Source organism: Oryctolagus cuniculus, chromosome 2 (assembly GCF_964237555.1).
Source record: "Oryctolagus cuniculus chromosome 2, mOryCun1.1, whole genome shotgun sequence".
Classification (NCBI taxonomy): Eukaryota; Metazoa; Chordata; class Mammalia; order Lagomorpha; family Leporidae; genus Oryctolagus; species Oryctolagus cuniculus.
This window is the reverse complement of record NC_091433.1, coordinates 85,942,241-85,957,885: the sequence shown is the minus strand read 5'-3', so window position 1 is coordinate 85,957,885 and position 15,645 is coordinate 85,942,241. Positions and strand designations below refer to the sequence as shown.

The window sequence follows — 15,645 nt, the reverse complement described above, 5'->3', positions numbered from 1 at the left end:
TCCCGGGTCTTTTCCAGAAATTCTTTGCCTGTGCCAATATCTTGAAGGGTTTCTCCAATGTTCTCTAATAACTTAATGGTGTCAGGACGTAGATTTAGGTCTTTAATCCACGTTGAGTGGATTTTTGTGTAAGGTGTAAGGTAGGGGTCTTGCTTCATGCTTCTGCACGTGGAAATCCAGTTTTCCCAGCACCATTTATTGAATAGACTGTCCTTGCTCCAGGAATTAGTTTTAGATCCTTGATCAAATATAAGTTGGCTGTAGATGTTTGGGTTGATTTCTGGTGTTTCAATTCTGTTCCATTGGTCTATCCATCTGTTTCTGTACCAGTACCATGCTGTTTTGATTACAACTGCCCTGTAGTATGTCCTGAAGTCTGGTATTGTGATGCCTCCGGCTTTGTTTTTGTTGTACAAGATTGCTTTAGCTATTCGAGGTCTCTTGTGCCTCCATATGAATTTCAGCATCATTTTTTCTAGATCTGCGAAGAATGTCTTTGGTATCTTGATTGGGATTGCATTGAATCTATAAATTGCTTTTGGGAGAATGGACATTTTGATGATGTTGATTCTTCCAATCCATGAGCATGGAAGATTTTTCCATTTTTTGGTATCCTCTTCTATTTCTTTCTTTAAGGTTTTGTAATTCTCATCGTAGAGATCTTTAACGTCCTTGGTTAAGTTTATTCCAAGGTATTTGATTGTTTTTGTAGCTATTGTGAATGGGATTGATCTTAGCAGTTCTTTCTCAGTCATGGCATTACTTGTGTATACAAAGGCTGTTGATTTTTGTGCATTGATTTTATATCCTGCCACTTTGCCAAACTCCTCTATGAGTTCCAATAGTCTCTTAGTAGAGTTCTTTGGATCCTCTAAGTACAGAATCATATCGTCTGCAAAGAGGGATAGTTTGACTTCTTCCTTCTTGATTTGTATTCCTTTGATTTCTTTTTCTTGTCTGATGGCTCTGGCTAAAACTTCCAGAACTATGTTAAATAGCAGTGGTGAGAGTGGGCATCCCTGCCTGGTGCCAGATTTCAGTGGAAATGCTTCCAACTTTTCCCCATTCAATAGGATGCTGGCTGTGGGTTTTTCATAGATTGCTTTGATTATATTGAGGAATGTTCCTTCTATACCCAATTTGCTTAGAGTTTTCATCATGAAAGGGTGTTGAATTTTATCAAATGCTTTCTCTGCATCAATTGAGATAATCATATGGTTTTTCTTCTGCAGTCTGTTAATGTGGTGAATCACATTGATTGATTTGCGAATGTTGAACCATCCCTGCATACCAGGGATGAATCCCACTTGGTCTGGGTGGATGATTTTCCTGATGTGTTGTTGTATTCTGTTGGCCAGAATTTTATTGAGGATTTTTGCATCTATGTTCATCAGGGATATTGGTCTGTAATTTTCTTTCAGTGCTGCATCTTTCTCTGGCTTAGGGATTAAGGTGATGCTGGCTTCATAGAAAGAATTTGGGAGGATTCCCTCTTCTTCGATTGTTCTGAATAGTTTGAGAAGAAATGGGATTAGTTCTTCTTTAAATGTCTGGTAGAATTCAGCAGTGAATCCATCTGGTCCTGGGCTTTTCTTTGTTGGGAGGGCCTTTATTACTGTTTCAATTTCTGTTTCAGTTATGGGTCTATTTAGGTTTTCGATGTCTTCATGGTTCAATTTTGGTAGATTGCATGTGTCCAGGAATCTATCCATTTCTGATAGGTTTTCCTGTTTGCTGGCATACAGGTCCTTGTAGTAATTTCTGATGATTCTTTTTATTTCTGTGGTGTCTGTTGTTACGTTTCCTTTTTCATCTCTGATTTTATTGATTTGGGTCTTTTCTCTTCTTTTTTTAGTTAGTTGGGCCAATGGGGTGTCAATTTTGTTTATTTTTTCAAAAAACCAGCTTCTCGCTTGGCTGATTTTTTGTAATGTTTTTTTGGATTCAATCCTGTTAATTTCTTCTCTGGTTTTAATTATTTCTCTTCTCCTACTAGATTTGGGTCTGGTTTGCTGCAGTTTTTCTAGGTCCTTGAGGTGCGCTGAAAGCTCATTTATTTGGTACCTTTCCAATTTCTTGATATAGGCACCTATTGCTATAAATTTGCCTCTCAATACTGCTTTTGCTGTATCCCATAAGTTTTGATATGTTGTGTTGTTGTCTTCATTTACTTCCAGAAAGTTTTTGATTTCTCTTTTGATTTCTTGAATGACCCAGTGTTCATTCAGGAGCATGTTGTTCAGTCTCCATGTGTTTGCATACTTTCTGGGGTTTCCTGAGTTGCTAATTTCCAGCTTCATCCCGCTGTGGTCTGAGAAGCTGCATGGTATGATTCTAATTCTTTTAAATTTGCTGAGATTTGCTTTATGTCCTAGTATGTGATCAATCCTAGAGAAGGTTCCATGCGCTGCTGAGAAGAATGTGAAGTCTGTAGATGTAGGGTTGAAAGTTCTGTAGATATCTGTTAGATCCATTTGGGCAATAGTGTCAATTAAATCTGCTGTTTCCTTGTTGATCTTCTGTCCGGATGATCTGTCTATTTCTGAGAGTGGAGTATTGAAGTCCCCCAGTACTATTGTATTGGAATCTAAATCTCCCTTTAAGTCCCTTAACATATCTTTTAAATAGACCGGTGCCCTGTAATTAGGTGCATATACATTTATAATAGTTACATCTTCCTGTTGAATTGAACCCTTAATCATTATATAGTGTCCCTCTTTGTCTCTCTTAACAGTTTTTGTATTAAAGTTTATTTTGTCTGATATTAATATGGCTACACCTGCTTTTTTTTGGTTTCTGTTGGCATGGAATATCTTTTTCCAACCTTTCACTTTCAGTCTGCATGCCTCTTTGTTAGAGAGATGTGTTTCTTGTAGGCAACAAATAGTTGGGTTGTGTTCTGTGAGCCAGTCAGCTAAACGGTGTCTTTTAACTGAAGAATTCAGACCATTAATGTTCAATGTGACAATTGATACGTAGTGACTTTGCCCTGCCATTTTCCGGGAAATATTTTCTAGTATATGCTTTGAGCTTCCCATGCTCTTTTACTGGTAGGTGTTCTTCCTTTCCCTTCTTTCATATTGATGGCCGTGTTTCTGTGTTTCTGAGTGTAGCACATCTTTAAGTATCTTTTGCAGGGCTGGACGAGTGGCCACAAAGTCTTTCAATTTCTGTTTGCTATGAAAGGTCTTTATTTCACCTTCATTCACAAATGAGAGCTTGGCAGGATATAATATTCTGGGCTGGCAATTTTTCTCTCTTAGCACCTGTGCTATGTCTCGCCATTCCCTCCTAGCTTGTAGGGTTTCTGATGAGAAGTCAGCTGTGAGTCTGATTGGAGATCCTCTGAGAGTAATCTGACGTTTCTCTCTTGCACATTTTAGGATCTTTTCTTTATGTTTCACTGTGGTAAGTTTAATTACCACGTGTCGTGGTGAGGATCTCTTTTGGTCATGTTTATTGGGGGTTCTATGAGCTTCCTGTACTAGGATATCTCTGTCCTTCTCCAAACCTGGAAAGTTCTCTGCTAGTATCTCACTAAAAAGGCCTTCCAATCCTTTCTCTCTCTCCATGCCTTCAGGAACTCCTAGAACTCGAATGTTGGTTTTTTTAATAGTATCCTGTAGATTCCCAACAATATTTTTCAGGTTTCTAATTTCCTCTTCTTTTCTTTGGTTTGACTGTATGTTTTCCTGTGCTCTATCTTCTAAGTCCGATATTCTCTCTTCTGCTTCACCCATTCTGTTTTTAAGGCTTTCTAATGTGTTTGTCATTTGATCTATTGAGCTCTTCATTTCATTTTGATTTCTCTTCACTATAACACTTTCCTGTTCTACTAGTTTCTGAGTTTCATTTTGACTCTTCCTTAAAATTTCATTTTCACGAGAAAGATTTTCAATCTTGTCCATTAAGGATTTCTGTAGTTCAAGGATTTGCTTTTGAAAACTTCTAAATGTTCTTATCATAAATTTTTTGAAATCCGTATCTTGCATTTCTTCTATCTCATCATCTTCATACTCTTGGCTTGGGGTGTTTTGCTTATTTGGAGGCATCATAGTGTCATCGTTGATCTTGCTCCCTCTATTTCTGTGTTTGTTACTCGGCATAGTTAATTCTTCTTGCGTCACTGTGCGCTTTTTTCTTTTTTTTTTTTTTTATACTGTGTCCTTGTTAAGTGGACTGCCTGCTGTTGGAGGAGCCTTGGAGGCTTGAGATGGGTGGGGCCTGAGAGCTCTGCCTGGTTCTTCCAGGTTAAGGGTGTGCAAAGGTGACACCCTCAGGTTATGCGTGGTAAATCTCTCTCTTTTTATTTATTTATTTATTTTATTTATTCAGGGGGTAAGTAACACTGCAGGGCAGGGCTGTGCAGAATTGATGGTATTTAGCTTCCAGTCTTTGGCTCCTCTGGACTCCCACTGGGTTGCCTAGGCTACTGAATTGTAGTGACTCAGTTCCTTAACTCTCCCCCACTGATATGTAAATCCAAAGAGGAGGCCTGCTCTTTGTCTCTTGGGAATTCTTCAAGTCTTGCAGGCTTGTAACCTTTGCAAGGTTAGGGGGAAGAGAAACCCCGAAGCTTTTTTTTTTCCTTCTTTCCGGTAGTGAGTTTGCTGCACTTTCCGGCCCCCCTCTAGATTCTGACCCCCGTTTCCCCACCAATGTCTCGGGTTATTGAGCTCACCTCCCCTTCCAGCGCCGATGTGTGGACTCGGAGCCCTGAGCGTCTCAAGTCTCCCCGCTGTTTTCTGTGTGGCGTGCACTCTCCTTGGAGCACTGTCGCGCAGACCCTGGGGCTTCTGCGGCTGGGTCCCGCGACTTTGCTTCCGTGCGGTGGGCGACCTTGTTCTCCCAGTAGGTCGTCCGATTCACGCCTGCTCCATTCAGAAGGGTTTCCCCTGCAATTTTTGTTTGGTTCTATTTTCTGCGGCTACCGTAACTCCCCTTTTATTAAACTAAATTTTCCCGGACTATCGGTGCGCGCCCTCACTATTCCGCCATCTTGGCTCCGCCCCCGGTCTTTTCACTTTTTACTGGTTTATCTCTGTATTTAGTGGAGCATTAAGTTCTTGACTGTAATATAAATTTAATATGTTATCTCAAAAATTAAAAAGATGGGAATAAGAAAGGGAGGGAGGGAGGGAGGAAAGAAGGATGAGGGTGGGAGGAATGGAGGAAGAGAGAGAAAGGGAATATCATTATATTCTTAGAAACATATCTTTCAACTACATTGAATTTGTTCTCTTTGCATTAATATTATATTAATATGAAAAAATGAAAAAAGAAGAGAAAAAGAAAATATCTTATAGTAGTAGCCTGCTTGGGGTTAATTTTTTCACTTTATGTCTGCCTAAAAATGTTTTGATTAAAAATTATTTTTTGAAAGAAAATTGTGCTGCACATTGAATTCTAAGTTGAAGTGTTTCTCTCTCTCTCTCTCTCTCACACACACACACACACACACACTGTTTCCGATGAAAAAATCTGCATCCCATTTGATATTTCTTACTCTATATGTCACATCCCCCAGTCCCCACCACCCTGGGATCTGTCTGAGTTTTCTTATTTCACTGGTTTTGTGCGATTTGATTACAATCTGTCTTCATGTGGTTTTATTTGTATTTCTTGTGCATGGCATTCATTAAGCTTCCTGGATCTGTGAGTCTGTAGTTTTCATAAATATTTGAAAATCTTGGCCATTATTTCTTTAGTTTGTTTTTTTCTTGCCCATACTTCCATTTGTTCTTTCCAGAGGGGAGGGGTTGAGACTTTAGTTATAGACAAGAGGTTTTCAAGAATTTCATCAAAAATGCATATTATGAAAAATCTATGTATGTATTTTCAAAAGTTTTTTTGTATTTCAAAGGTTTCAGCAGGAAAATAGGCAAGGGCTATAAACAATCATCAAATGAAAAAATGTTCAACTTCACATAGATTTTAAAATAGTCACAGAATCACTACAACTATAGTAGTGGTATAAGAATTATATATTATAATCCTTTACATAGGCATCTTCTATAATATTTTGTTATGAAATATTGCAAACATACACAAACAGGAACATTGTTGAATAAAAAGAAAATGTTGTTGAATAACCAGGTAGCTAACACCAAGCTTTGTGAAATATTACATCTACAATGTGATATGTTTCCTTCTGATATTTTTTAAATAACTAGAACAATATAGTAGAAGCCCCTGTGTACCCCTTCCTCAATCCCAATCTCATCTGAGGAGCTGGAGAAAATATTCTTTACAGATCTCAGTGCTCCTTACCTGGAAGAAGTCACAAAAGCAAAATCAAGATGTAATTTCCTTCTGGTTTAACATGTGTCTCAATTTCTCCACAGATCTGGTTCGTCTTTCAGATGCTGACTCAATCAGATTTCACTCACAAATGATCAGGGAAGGTAAAGCTGACCTGGCCGGCTTCTCAATGGTGGTCTGATTGGCTGCTCTGATCAAAACACTGATCAAAATTCCTCCACCATCCTTTTGCAAGTACCATCAAAAACCGTGACAGTAAGGTGTGTGGGGGGACAAGGAGAAAGTCATCTTTGTATGAGTTGTACAACTGATCTAGAATATTTAACCTGTTTATTCTATAATGTTCTCATTATCAATTTTCTTTTTTACCCTTTTACCTGCCCAGTGCTGAGCACCCATTTGTGAAGTTGACTGCCCTTTTGGTCATGCCACTGGACACCCTGTCAATGAAGTGCACAATTCTGCCTCAACACAAAAGGAAAAATCAGCCAAGAATATCAAGGAAAAGCATTCCCACGGTTCTGGAGGACATTGCTGGGGTTTCACGGATCATATCTGCAACAAATTGTCCTTACACAAGGGGTGTGTGTGTGTGTGTGTGTGTGCATGCTCACACTAGTACAACTGTAGAATCTGCATAAATAAAAGCTTATTGTACTGTAGGAAATATCTACCCAAGGGCAGAAATATTTTTTTTCAGTCTCTACTTTTGATTGAGGTTCACATCATTGCCTTCTATCTATGAGCAAGTAGCCATTTCATCCTGAATTATTCTGGCAGCCTTCAAAATTTAGTGGAGGATAGAAAGTTCTTCTAAAAATGAATGAAAAATTGGAGTTCCTAGTAACAGATACCCTAGTTGGACTTTAAAAGTCTGAAAACTTTATTTGGTATTTGAAGTTACAAACTTCATTTCTTTTTCAAGGCTTTCATTGCGAAGGAACCCCTGCATTTCAACTGTGATAAAAAGAATTTCAGAGGCCAGAAGGTAAGAAAATTGACTTTTGAAGTATAGATAGACAAAGTAGAATATTTGCTTACTGGTGTTTTAACATCTACTTTTTAACAAGATTTAGGGGAAAAAGTGGTGATAGCTCCTTCTGATGCAAAAACACCATTTATTTCCACTGAGATAATTTGAAAACTGCTGAACAAGTTATCACCAAAATTCTTAATGTAATTTGTCATCAGCCCTGTATAAAAAAAAATGATTGTAGACTTCACACTCCTAAGATTATGTATGTGGGTGTGTTTCAATGCATACAGTTCTGTTAGAATTGTACACTGACATGTAGAGAAGTTTTCATTCAGCAAGTAGTTTGATATATGTCAACATTTTGTGATTGAATGATTCAATCTTCAGAATAAATGGTCATAAGTAAGGTTCTGAGAGCAGAGCCTTCCAAAATCTCAGTTACAATCATCCCATTCTCCAAATAACATTTTTTGTTTTTCTTGCTTTTTATTTCTGCACTACTGGTCCCAGCACTCAATTGGCATCATTGTCCCTAAAGCCTGTTCACATCTTTGTTTTCCTCCTGCCCTATTCGAATTCCATGGTCTCTCATAGCTACCTTACCCTCTCTGCCTTGACCTCTCTTTATAGAGTGCAACACCAGATACCCCTTCAGGACAAGGCCTTCACCCTTGGCTCCCAGTTGATTCCCTTCACCTGGTATTTCACTGCACCGGAGAGCTAACTTGCCTGGGGTTACATCTCATCTCCAAAGGCAGATTTACATTCAAAGGATGACTGATGTGGCAATTCTAAGTCCCAAATTCTTTTCCTGAACTGGAGCCGGCTCTGAAGTGCCATCCAAGCTCTCTTCTTCCAATGGGATCAGCAAGCACTATACTCTGTCGCAAGCACATGGCATTTCGACTCATTCCTCTGCCCCATCTCATTTTCCTTACTACCTTGCAAGTTCATTGCTCAGAATGCTGACCTATAATACCTTCTACAGGGACCAGTGTTGTGATGTAATGGGTTAACCTATATGGTTGCCAGTTTCAGTACCAGCTTCTCCAGTTCTGATCCAGCTCCCTCCTAATATGCACAGAAAAGCATTGGAAAAAGGTCAAAGCAGTTGGGTCCTGCAACCCATGTGGGGGACCTGGATGGAGTTCAGAATCCTGGCTTCATCCCAACCGAAGCTGTTGTCATCATTTGGGGAATGAAACAGCAGGTAGAAGCTCTTGCTTGGTTTTTCTCCCTCTTATCTCAGTAGCTTTACCTTTCAAATAAATAAATCTTTATGAAAACACTCACTCAAGCACCTGCCATAGATCTCCATCTCAGAGTCTGATGGCAGGGCTTGCGATTTAAATAGCAGCATGAGAACTGGTGATGGAGAGCATATAAAGTCAGATTTAGAATTATATCATTTGTCTCCAAACTGGTGATGAGGAAAACATCTCTGGTGGGAGTTAAAGTTGTGATAATTCCTGGCACGTTGCAGTGGTGTGATTGTTGTAAACTACTGTAGGAAACTGGCATGGGATACTCATGGAACAGAGTACACAGACAGGTACAATGTCTCAAGCATTTGAGTCATAGGAAAATACTATCAAAACTGTAGAATTGGATGTCAATTGCTGTGGGTAATTGAAGCATCATAAAAATATAATGGAAAGCCAAGGGTATGTTAGGCAAACAAGGAAAGCTTCCTTGGCCACATGCTAAGAGTCTTTCATCTACTGCAGCTGGAGAATGGAAGAGCCCAGGGTTAATTGTTAGTGGAGTGCCACGTGAGGTTGCAGCCTGAAATGTGGCAACTGCTACACCGAGGTCAGGGTCTTGAGTGGGATATGATGGGACTCTGAGACTTGAGATGGAGACATATATGCATTTAAAAATGTGGAATGTCCAGATGTCCCTGAAAATCCCAGGACCACAGATGCAGCCCGTTCCTTGCTGTGAAAGACTAGTGCTCTCCTCGTGTTGATTGGAGAAGCATCAGCTTCCAAGCTCACTAAGCTTGTTGGCAGAATTTACTCCCTCGTAAATATGGAACTGAGTGATTCAGATTTTGTTGTTTTTGTTGTTATCAGCCATAGGCTGCACTAAACTACTAGAGGCCATCTGTGATTCCCGGCCTGTGTTCCCAGGTGGTGCACAAAGTAGATGCTTGCATCGTTAAGGCCAGCAGAAGAACATCAATGCAGAGAGAGACACCCCACATTCTGGTGGCTAAAAGCAAGTTGTAAGCCCCATCTACATTCTTGGGGGCAGAGATTAAACAAGGCCATCAGCCTGGCAGTTCATCTAAGTATGTCACTGTCTGTCCTGCCCACGTCTCACAGAACGTGAACCAGTGCAGTGACCAAGGCCTGTATGGAGCATGGTGACTAGGGTTTCAGACTCCAGTGGATCAGAGCTTGGATTTCTCCCCTCGGCTATCCATGTACACCAGCAGAGGTAGAGTCAAGGAAAAATCATCTTCCAAAGTCAGAGGTCATAGCATGAGTGTTAGCAGTGGCTGCAAGACCAGCTGTAGCAACTGTAGGTGTAGCTCCTCCTGCGAGTCCTCTCTTGGCAGGTTCCCCCAGCCACAGAGGCCTCTGGGAATGCTGGAGGAGCTGCTCTTATTAACAATGTGAGAATGTGCAAAGAGTGTGCATTTGCCTCCCAGGTCACCCTCTTACAACCAAAGGGACTTGTCCCCAGCTAGCAGAAGTGCTGCATGCTGATAATTTATCAGTTGAAGCCTCCCAGTATTGCCCTTAGGGGGAAAAAGGGGAACTACCTTCCATCAGAAGGGGCATATCTAGTGCCTAGTTGACACGCAGGGTGGACAAAAGCTCCCTGCCCCCCTTCCTTTCCCCGAGGACGTCAGTCAAGGGTCATCCCAGAGATCTCTGTGAGATCCCACCAAGGATCAGTTCAGCTCCTGCAAATCTCTCCCAATCTTCTCTGATGCCTTAAGAAATCCATCTCTCAGGGAACATAACCCAAGACTCTTGGCTAAACCACACCACTGTGAAGTACCCTGGTCCATGCTTTTACTCAAGTAGGTTGATGATGGCTTGAGCAAAAATACACAGCAATGCTTATTTCCACAGCTCATCCCTTCACTGTCTTTCATCATACAGCTTTAAATTCATGGTCATTATTTTCACATGGGAACTTAATGTGGCCTGGAAATCTTAATATAGCTCATTTGTGTATTTGTTCATCTCACACTCTTTTAGACTTTATTTCTCTTCTCCAATCTCCAACACCTCCTCTCCATTCTCACTTCAAGCTGGCAATCCTTGGTTTTTACTTTAATGAGAAAATACAGCATTACAAATAGAACTTCCATTTAGTCTCACCATTTCATCTGACCACCTGCCAGCATTTACCCCTGATACTATGGTATCATGCTACTGGCAAGGGCCACTTCCTGCAGAAGGAAAATTTTATTCCAGCCCCTCTTTCCGCAGGGTCATTGGTTCAGAAATTCTCACTCCATTCCCTTGAATAACACTAATGAGGCATGAGGTATGTTTCCCTGTGTATTTTCCATTTTATCATCCAGCCACTGCCTCATTTCCTGCTCTTCTTTTAAGCAAAGATACTCAAGAGCTTTCCATATACTTTCCTTAGTTCATCCTTTCATTCTTTCTTGATACTCCTCCAATACAGCTCTTACCTTCTCCACTCTAAAGAAATTCTATTTTTGAGGGCCATTAGCGACCACCATGTTACTAAATCCCATAGACAATGCTAAATCCTCATCTTGTGCTGTCAGAAGCACTTGCTAGTTAATCACTCTCTCTGTCTTGAATCTCTGTGTTCATTTTGCTTCCGGGACTCTGTGCTATCCTGGACGCCTCCTACCTCTTTGTCTTGGCTGCTTCTTTGTCTTCTCTAGCAATGCCTCATCTTCAGGCTGTCATGTTGTCAGCATACCTATGATTCAGCCCCTTGGCCTCTTCTCTCTCTTCTCTACTGTGCCTCCCCTCCCTTGAAAAACTCAAAACAACGTATAGGTAATGACTAGCACACCTGTATTTTTAACCCAGAGCTTTCCTTGGAATTCCAGATACATATATCCAACTGCCTTTGCAGCACCTATACTTGAGTGCCTGATGACATCTTAATATGTCCAAACCCAGTCCAGTCCTGCACTGTCAAACCTGCGCCTCCCCCCATCCCTCCCATCTCAGCTTCTGAGTTCTCCTACCAAGTGCTCACTCACACGCCACGTCCAGTCTCTCAGGATCTCTGAGCAAGGGCTCTTCTTTGGTGTGCCCAGGTCTGACCACTCCTCATCTCCTCCTTTGCCACCTCCTGCTCCGTGCCACCACTTCTCTCCACTTGGCCCCCGCAGCAGTCTCCCGGCTCTCCTTCCTGGTCCCAGGCTTTCACTTCTTCATAGTCTTGTTTCAATACCACATGCGGAGTCATCCATTTCAGACAGACATTGCATCGTGTTGTTCATCTGCTCAGCACACCCCAGCGGCTCCCTGGATAAGTCAAAGCCCACATAAATGCCTACTTGCCCTTTCTTTCTGCACTCACACCGAGTCTCCCTCCCACTGCTTTCTAGCCACAGTGTCCTTGCACATCCTTAGGCTCCTCTGCCTCCAGACCTCAGCCCCTAGTGCTTCCTTCGAGATGTCTGCTTTGTTTTATGTCTCATCTCCCACACATTTTTACCCAGATGTCACCTCCGCAGTGAGAACTTCCCAAACACAGCCTGGCCCCTCCTCTGCATATGCTTCCTCTCCCTCTTTCTTCCTTTCTTCTGTCTCCATAGCACTTTCCACCTTCCAGCACTCCTCCGTATTAGTGAGAAAGCAGTGTGAAAACCCACCGTGGGTACCAAAATCGGTGGATGTTCAAGGGCCCTATGTAAACTAGCAGTTGCATATAACCCATGCATACTTTAAACCTTCCCCAGATTATTTATAATAGCCCAATACAACATAAGTGCTGTGTGAATAGTTGTTTTTGTTTTTAGGGAGTAGCGATTAGGGGAAACATCTACACGTTCAGTGTAGATACACCTGTTGGGGCCGTTTGCAAGCCTCAGTTGATCTGCAGATTCAGTAGACAGATACAGAGGCCGACGGTACTAGGATTCAGTGACTTGTTTTACGTAGTATCTGTCTCTCTTAACTAGACCTTAGCTCCGTAAATTAGACAACAGAGATTTCTTGCTGTTTTGTTCAGGGCTTGTATGTCTAAAGCTCAGAACAGCCACAACACATAGTGGATACTCAATATTTGTTGAATAAAAGAATAGTACTAATTAATTCATGAAGCATAAGGTTCCTATATCAGTCAGGTCCCATGAAGGAAACAGATGGAAAAATCAAATGGGGAAACTTAGGTGATTTTGAAGAAGGGGCCGATTATAGAAGTATACATAGGATTGAAAGGGACCACCAGTATGGGTGGAGCAATACCCAGGGACAAGCACAGTGTGAAATGTTATCCATATTGGAAAAATTAAGAGTGGGAATAGGAGAGGGAAGAAGATGAAGGGTTGGAGCTTAGGCAGGGGGGTGGGTAGGGTAGAAAAACCATATGTGTTCCTAAATCTGTATATATGAAATACATGAAACTTGTATAACCTAAGTAAAATTTCAAAAAAGACACTAGAACAGAAAAGAGCCATGGTAAGACACAGCTGGCCAGCTGGAGCTGTGGCCTCTGGAGAAGCGTGCAGCCAGCCAGCTGCAAACCAGGAGGAAAGGAACCTGGAAAGCAAATACACAGACAGCCTCCTCTTACCCTCATATCTCCTTCTGATGTCAGCCATTCACCAAACCAAACCGCGAGTCACAGGACAGGAAGCCTCCCAATCCGACCCCTAAGTGCCCAAGTTCAAGCACCAAGAAGCTGGTAGGGAAGAAAGGAGAGTAAATCTGGGAAGAAAAAACACTTGTACACCTGCTTCTACCCACTGTCACTAACAGCTTCATATGGGATGGGGCAGGCAAGCTAAAGCTTCATTTTCCAATTAGCACACAGGGCCAGACATCGTGGCTCAGCAGATCAAGCCGTGGCTTGTGACACCCACATCCTTTATCTGGAGTGCCTGGTTCCAGTCCCAGCTCCTCTGCTTCCGATCCAGCTTCCTGCTACTTCATCTGTGAGGTAGTAGACTTTGGCTCTACCACTCACAGGGGAGACCCAGAAGGAGTTCTGGGCTCCTGGCTGCAGTCAGTCTGGTCAAGCCCCGGTTGTTGAAGGCATTTGGAGAGTAAACGAGCAGATGGAAGATCTCCTCCTCACCCCTCCGTGTGTGTGTGTTGCTGTTTTTCAAGTTAATGAAAATAATGTGTAAAATTAAAATATGAAACTTGCATACATTTGCTATGGAACATAAATTCTAGAAACAGTGTATCCATAAATGTCTTTTCCCATTGTCCACTTATCACTTATTTTTTCCCCTTTAAAGTAAAAATATTCAGTACTTGAAAGGTTTAGATTTTTTTTACTGAAAACCACTATAGTTCAGATTGTTTTTCCCAAATCAAATACTAACCTTTAAGAGAATGTCTAAAGGCTACATTCTTTGGCCTGTTCTATTTAGGTGAGTGGAAGAAATAGCATTGAAATTTGCTAAAGGCATCTTTGGAAATTTTTTGAAATGAGTCTTTTTTTTTTTAAACAAAAAGAAGCAAAGTAAAATACAAGGAACTGAAGCAACAGCCCGGCTGTAGGAAGATAAAACTCAGCCCCAGCTAAAAATAGCATCTCGAACGCTGATGAGAAAGAGCACACCTGGTGGAAAGAATGCATTTATCAGACGGAACTTCAGACGGTGCCGAAAGCACCAAGGACGCCAAAACCATTCCAGCAGGATGACACCCATAAGAGGCTGGCACAGAAAACAGACAGAGGACATTCCTCAAGAAACAAATGCCGAGAGTAGAATGCAAATAGGCTTAGCTTCCTATTCAATAGGACTTGTAAGCCTTTGTTTAAAAGGGGTTTTTAAAAAAAGATAGAAAAGGGAAGCAAGTGTCTACAAAGAAATTGGTATCTTAACAAACGGGTCAGGGAAGAGGAACCAGTCATTGGAAGGATTTTGGGTCAACTCTGGAGGCTGAGATGTGAGTTCTGTAAGCCAGAGAAGAATAACAAAATGTAGAACGAGGTAATAATGCTAGAGAATGCGGAGCAGGCATTTGGTATACTGGTTAAGATGCTGCTTAAGAGAACTGCATCCCGTATAGGAATACCTAGGTTTGAATCATTGCTCTGCTTCCAATTCCAGCTTCCTGCTAACGCACACCCTGGGAGGCAGTAGTAATGATTGAAACAGGTGGGTCCCTGCCATCCACATGAAACACCTGGATTAAGTTGCCGGCTCCTGGATTCAGGCTGGCTCTGACTGTTGTGAGAATTTGGAAAGTGAACTGGTAGCCAGGAGTGCTCTCTCTGAGAAAGAGAGAGAGTGAGGGAGAGAGAGAGAGAGAGAGAGAGAGAGAGAGACAGAACTCTGCTGTTGTGCAGTTGTTTGGGGGCTGTTTGGGGGTGGTTTGCTGCTCCTGTGTCCTGACAGGCATGTGTTTTATAAGGAAATGCTGCGATGGTTGCTTCATTTTCCTCCTGAACTTTTTGGTGTGCATTGTGGTTCCTTCTTTGAGCCCTGAGCTTTTGGAATTTCTGATCTACTTCTGTTTGCTCCTTTGCCTCTCCCACAGTCCAACATGCTACCTTCTGTGATTTCCTCTCTACCATTATTTGCCAGCCGAGAAGTTCTGTTCAGGCATATAGTCTCTACTTGTAGTAATCAGAGTTTCATCACTCTAACACTTGAGAGATGCTATTCATGAAGGAAGGCTTATTTGGGCTCATAATTCTAGAGGTTTACAGTCCAAGATCAAGCGATCAGGCATCTGATGAGGACAGTGGATCAGAGAGGGGAAGGCGGGGAGCAAACTCAGTTTTCAGATCTGTATGGTCTTTCTTTGCACAGCCACTATGATTCAGTTACGGTCCCTCCATCCCATCAACATAATGCAGTCCCGACATCCCCCCAAAGGATCCACCTTCAGAAACCACAGCTGGATCAAGTGCCCACCTGTAACTCATCAACCATCAACATATGTTTTTAGAGACAAAGCCCTAACACATAGGCCTTTGGGCAACATTGAAACAAATATCCAACCTTTTCCAGTATCCAGCCATCAGTGTTTGCTGATTTCTAGTAAGTCCTGCTGTCAGTTCACTCCTGGGCTTTTTACCTGGCCCATGAACTCAACATCTTTGAGCCAGTGGTCCTACCATGTTGCCCTTCCCCATCTCTGTATATCTTCATTGTAAGTAACAAAGGAATGTGCCTTTCTCACTTCTTTATAACCTCAATACTGACTCAGAACTCCATTTGCTCCCTCTGCATGCAGCCCAGACCCCTGCTTGTGACTGTCTGGATCTTCAAT

General features: G+C 41.8%; 1 long non-coding RNA gene across 1 annotated transcript in view; it reads left to right on the top strand.

Moving 5' to 3' along the window:
- LOC138848794 (uncharacterized) overlaps nucleotides 1-15,645 on the top strand; it is an 85,641-nt gene that overhangs the window by 38,100 nt on the left and 31,896 nt on the right. The window contains exons 2-4 of the long non-coding RNA XR_011386884.1: nucleotides 6,345-6,521; nucleotides 6,647-6,843; nucleotides 7,187-7,249. This is a non-coding gene — a long non-coding RNA (uncharacterized lncRNA). The remainder of the gene's footprint in view (nucleotides 1-6,344; nucleotides 6,522-6,646; nucleotides 6,844-7,186; nucleotides 7,250-15,645) is intronic.